Here is a 5264-nt window from a genome sequence, read left to right on the forward strand (position 1 = left end):
TTTAGATTCACTTGCTATGTATTTCATAATAATCACTAGTAGAAAAAGTCTCATTGACATCGGTTATTTTACCCTATTTACATCGCTTTTGTTGCGATGTTTCTGGGGGCGACGTATTTAGTATTTTTAGCTAAACATCGGTTTCAGAACCGATGTAAATAGTATAAAATTAACATCGATTATGGGTAAAAAGCGATGTTACTAGTGTTTAATTACATCGGTTTTGGTCTAAAACCGATGTAAATAGTATATTATTAACATCGGTTATAGGTGAAAAGCGATGTTAATAGTGTCTCAATTACATCGGTTTTGGTCTAAAACCGATGTAAATAGTATATTATTAACATCGGTTATAGGCAAAAAGCGATGTTAATAGTGTCTCAATTACATCGGTTTTTGTTTGAAACTGATGTAATATAAATGGCATTTTACATCGTTTTGTCTGAAACTGATGTATGAAACTGATGTAGTATGATTCGAATGAGGATTTACTCTTAAGCTATTTGTGAATTTTTACCTTTGTTAGGGGCCTGCAAAATGAATCAATATAAAAATAACAACCTTGCATATCATTCCTTCCAACAATTTTAAACACAACTACATATTTATTATACCAAAAAAATATCATAGCGTATACAATTCCGTCCATTCAAAATAATTTAAAATGTACACTACAAGCTTCTACGACGCAAAATGTGTATTTTCAATTACAATTTCTAGAAATCTAAATCATACATACTCTAGACGTTCTTTCCACAATAAAGCGACCAAAGCTCTCGAACCTCGTTCATATGTTCAATTGTCATTTGCAAACCTGAAACACACTACATACAAAAACAAGTATTATTAGGCCACACTTAGAAAATACGAACAATATCTATACATGGACATTCTATACGAACAATATCTATACACTAGCCTCTACGACAAAAAACAATATATTACATTCGATGTTTTTTTCCCACTAAAGTGATCCAAGTTAATAGATATAAGATCAGTCCATAGTTATTTGAAATCCATCATATATAACAGATATAACTCCAGTTACGAAATTGTCTTCATCACAACACTAAATAAATTCACACAGCCAGAGATATTACGTTCTACCAAAGCAATTCTCGATTTTAATTCATGATGCAACTAATATTATTAAAAAATATGCTCAACAATAAACCATCGAGTACTCAAATCTCGATATCATTAGAGAAATAGCGCGGACACTGGTGCTAGCTCGATGCTCACTTGAAACCGGCAGGACTCCCATCTCCCATCACCAATACAAGCCCCTTCGAAAACATCATCAAGCACAAAATTAATTGATCAAAAGCAAAAAAAAATGTTTTGAACAATGAAAAGGATGTCAAAGAAATAGAACAAAAGTAATAGATTTCAGGAGTATAATCAAGATAGCATTAGAATTAAGATTAATTGGGGGGTATTGTATTCACGAAAGGAATAACAGGTGATTATAAATTATAATAAAACTATACAAACCCCAATCTTGCAGAACTGGAGTAAAGCTAATATGCTCAACAATAAACCATCGAGTACTCAAATCTCGATATCATTAGAGAAATAGCGCCAGACCTGGTGCTAGCTCGATGCTCAGCTTGAAACCGGCAGGGACTCCCATCTCCCATCACCAATACAAGCCCCTTCTAAAACATCATCAAGCACAAAATTAATTGATCAAAAGCAAAAAAAAAATGTTTTGAACAATGAAAAGGATGTCAAAGAAATAGAACAAAAGTAATAGATTTCAGGAGTATAATCAAGATAGCATTAGAATTAAGATTAATTGGGGGGTATTGTATTCACGAAAGGACTAACAGGTGATTATAAATTATAATAAAACTATACAAACCCCAATCTTGCAGAACTGGAGTAAAGCTACACACTCTTGAAATCATTTGGGAGTTTGCTAGTTTGCTACTATATCCTAAAGTGATTAAAAATCCATCCATGGTCAATTAAGTTATGATTAGAAATTGATGATTCCATTACAAAGGATATACACATTAGTAGTTAGTCTCCTTCAGTGGAGAAGCACATGACACTTGATGTCATAAACAAAGTTAAGGCAAAATAACTAAGGCTATATGACTACAATACTTTTCAAGCAGTTACGTAACACTGCTGACATTGTTATCTGCGTGCTTATCTCCATTATAAATTTCACTAGAATGCTGAACTGAACAAAAAAAAACGAATTAATAAAGCCTAAACAAAAAAATGTACAGAGGTGTTACTCTTTACTTATTAAACAATTTATATAACTTTCTCATTAACACAAACATAAAACAATGGTATTCAAACTCTGTGATGAACATGTAACACTACATATACCCAAGTCAGATGCCTAATTTATTTATCAAAAATAAACATTGTGCTTAACCTCGCAGGCCAGCCTTAACATTTGTCCGCCTCTCAAATTTTATCAATTCAATTTCACTATAACAAGGAAAGTCATATTTATGGAGTAATAATAAAAAAAAAAACTACATAATCAAATATTTTAAAGAAAAATGCCACCCTATCACCAAACTATTCTAAAACTTTAATGGTTTAGTATACTGTCATATTAGTAACCATTGCTAATCTTAGCATAACTTTAAGAGAGACAACAAATTCGACTAAACAGTTAAGTTGTATCAACTTAGGAACAACCCTGCATAATCTAGTTTAAGACAAAACTCCATTAACTGTAGCGAAGTAATAGAAAATACCAATTGTAGACATATGTTGAAGAACGAAACATCACTCCTTACATCGTCCATCAGGCATGCATTGTACCCTGTTATTCATTATGAACAAACCTGCATAATAAAATTTACTTTCATTATTTGTTAATTGCCGAACTGCTGTTTTCACTACCTGAAACTATCACCCCTTACCTTAACCTGCATCCAATTGAATAACTATGGCATCAAACCAAGGGAGCAAAGCAAGGATACAAAAAAACCTAACATGAGACAGTAAAATCATTCTAATTCAAATTCTACATAAACTTATCACACCAACTATACCATAAATTAACCCTAATTCACATTCTACCTAAAATCCCCAAATTAATATAAACCTTAACAACAAAATTCGACATAATTAGTCAAAATAAATTACCAATCCTAATAAATTTTGAAAAACTAAGACGGAAAATTTTTCGTTTCATGTATAATTAACAAGTAACACAAAAAATATTTCCAATAGAAAAAAGGAAGAGGGGAAACACACCTAATTGGGAAGGATAGCAAACTCAGACGATTATAGTTGTTGGCAAACGCGGCGGGTTGTGGCAGTTGGGGCGAAGTTGACGGTGTGGCGAGATGATTGTCGAGGATAAACTAAAATGGGGTGTTAACTGTAAAAGGAGATGGGTAATCTGATTTCTAGGGGTGTTCAATGTTAGGGTTTAGGGAGATGAATGCATATACATCGGTTTAGGGAGATGAATACTAGGGGTCAATTTGTACATAAACCAAATTATTTTACTTCGTTTATGTCAAACCGATGTTAATGAGAATTTTTTACATCGGTTTTTAGTAAAACCGATGTTCAAATCGATGGCACAAATAAAAGTAACAAACAAAAACAAAAAATTGCACCCAATTGACATCGGTTTTTGAAAGAACCGATGTTATTTACGAACATTTACATCGTTTTCACTAAAAGCGATGTTATTATGGCGATGTCAATAGGACTTTTTCTACTAGTGAATGAAACACAATCCCTAAGAAGATCCAAATAGACTTAAGCACTTCAATTGGTGTAAAAACCCTTTGCAACCAATCATCCTTGAAATCTCTCTTTATTAGTGCAAAACCCTTTGCAACTAATCAAGCCTTGAAATCTCTCTTTATTAGTGCAAAACCCTTTGCAACTAATCAAGCCTTGAAATCTCTCTTTATTAGTGCAAAACCCTTTGCAACTAATCAAGCCTTTTTATTTCGGATTTTCATGGCTCTAAGCCTTATATTGAGTTGTGACTTAAACACTCTTATGTAAGTCATATGTTCATTACTTTCTAGAAGTAATCAATTTGAATCAAACGATTTCTTTGTAAGTTATAAGCTCTTTACTTTCTTAAAAGTAGCATGAATCCATCATTTTCAACAATTTGACGAATTTAACCTCCTAGGTTTTAAAGAAACAATATCTTACACAAAACGTCTCATGTAGCCAAGAAAGACCAGTTTCTTGCGACATAACATTCTTTGTGGCTCTTGAATAAATTCTCCCACTCTGTCTTCTAGAAATAAACTTGTATTTTAGAAAGACAGCTTCATGAGCCGCAAAACCGTCGTGCTCGTGATAATTGCAAGGGAAAAATGAGCATTTGTTTCTTGTGAAAACTTACAAACATGGTACCCTTACCATTTCATATCGTCCAAGCCTCAGTCAAAGTGGGGGCTCTGTAGATACCTCATTTCTGCACCTCTCGCAAACCACCCGGTGATGATTGGGCCGCATGTTTGGTACGCGGAACGATTTATGACAGTTCGTAAGTTTATCGTCAAGTTATTGCTCAAACACTAATGTCTACCTCTTAGTTGTCATCTACGTGCCGATACGGTCGTTTTGACAGTAATTAGAGTACATTTGGAGTCCGGGCCTAAAACCGTCTTCATTTTCTGATAACCGTTAAATCCCGAGTCAGAATGTTCTGGAATGTTCCCGATATTTCTATTCCATATTTTATAAATATTTCATAATCTTTATTCTTTTGTAAACAATTTCCCGTAATATTCATACAAATATTAAGGAAAACCAAATTATCCCTTTATTCCATAATTTAAACACGGAAATCTTTCTTCCGCAGGAGGAAACCACTTAGGAACAGACGCAGCAGGTGTTGCGCCTCTTCCAAGAGACGCAGTGACTGCTGCGCCTCTTCCCATGTCCTTTTCTGCGTATTTTTCGTATCTTTTTCATATCTTTCCGATATTCACTTCCAAAGTCTCTCCGAAAACCCTATTCCTTCACGTGATTAGTATAAATAGGAGCCTTCGCTCCTCATATTTCTCACGCGAGTGTCCGCCCTTCTCTTCTCCCTTTGCATTCTAGACCTTTGTTCTTACTTTTTGGCGTGTACGTGCTTGAACATTCGACCACGTTGTGGACAGCGGGGGCCCACGGGGGCGCTTGGGAGGAAAAGAGAAACAAGCGTTTGCATTTTTGTATAGAGTCGCAACCAATTTTTATGGGAAATTGGAACCGTTCGAATACCTCGTGTCATGTCAAGACACAAAGTAGTGACATGAACACTA

General features: G+C 34.4%; 1 long non-coding RNA gene across 1 annotated transcript; it reads right to left on the reverse strand.

The window, feature by feature from the left end:
- Positions 1 to 624: 624 nt before the first annotated feature.
- Positions 625 to 1657, reverse strand: LOC141631402 (uncharacterized). The gene is made up of 2 exons (XR_012537625.1): positions 1588 to 1657; positions 625 to 824 (listed from the first exon to the last, which is right to left on the reverse strand). It is a non-coding gene; the product is annotated as an uncharacterized LOC141631402 (long non-coding RNA).
- Between the last annotated feature and the right edge of the window lie 3607 nt (positions 1658 to 5264).

This window comes from Silene latifolia, chromosome 2, assembly GCF_048544455.1.
Source record: "Silene latifolia isolate original U9 population chromosome 2, ASM4854445v1, whole genome shotgun sequence".
Taxonomy (NCBI): Eukaryota; Viridiplantae; Streptophyta; class Magnoliopsida; order Caryophyllales; family Caryophyllaceae; genus Silene; species Silene latifolia.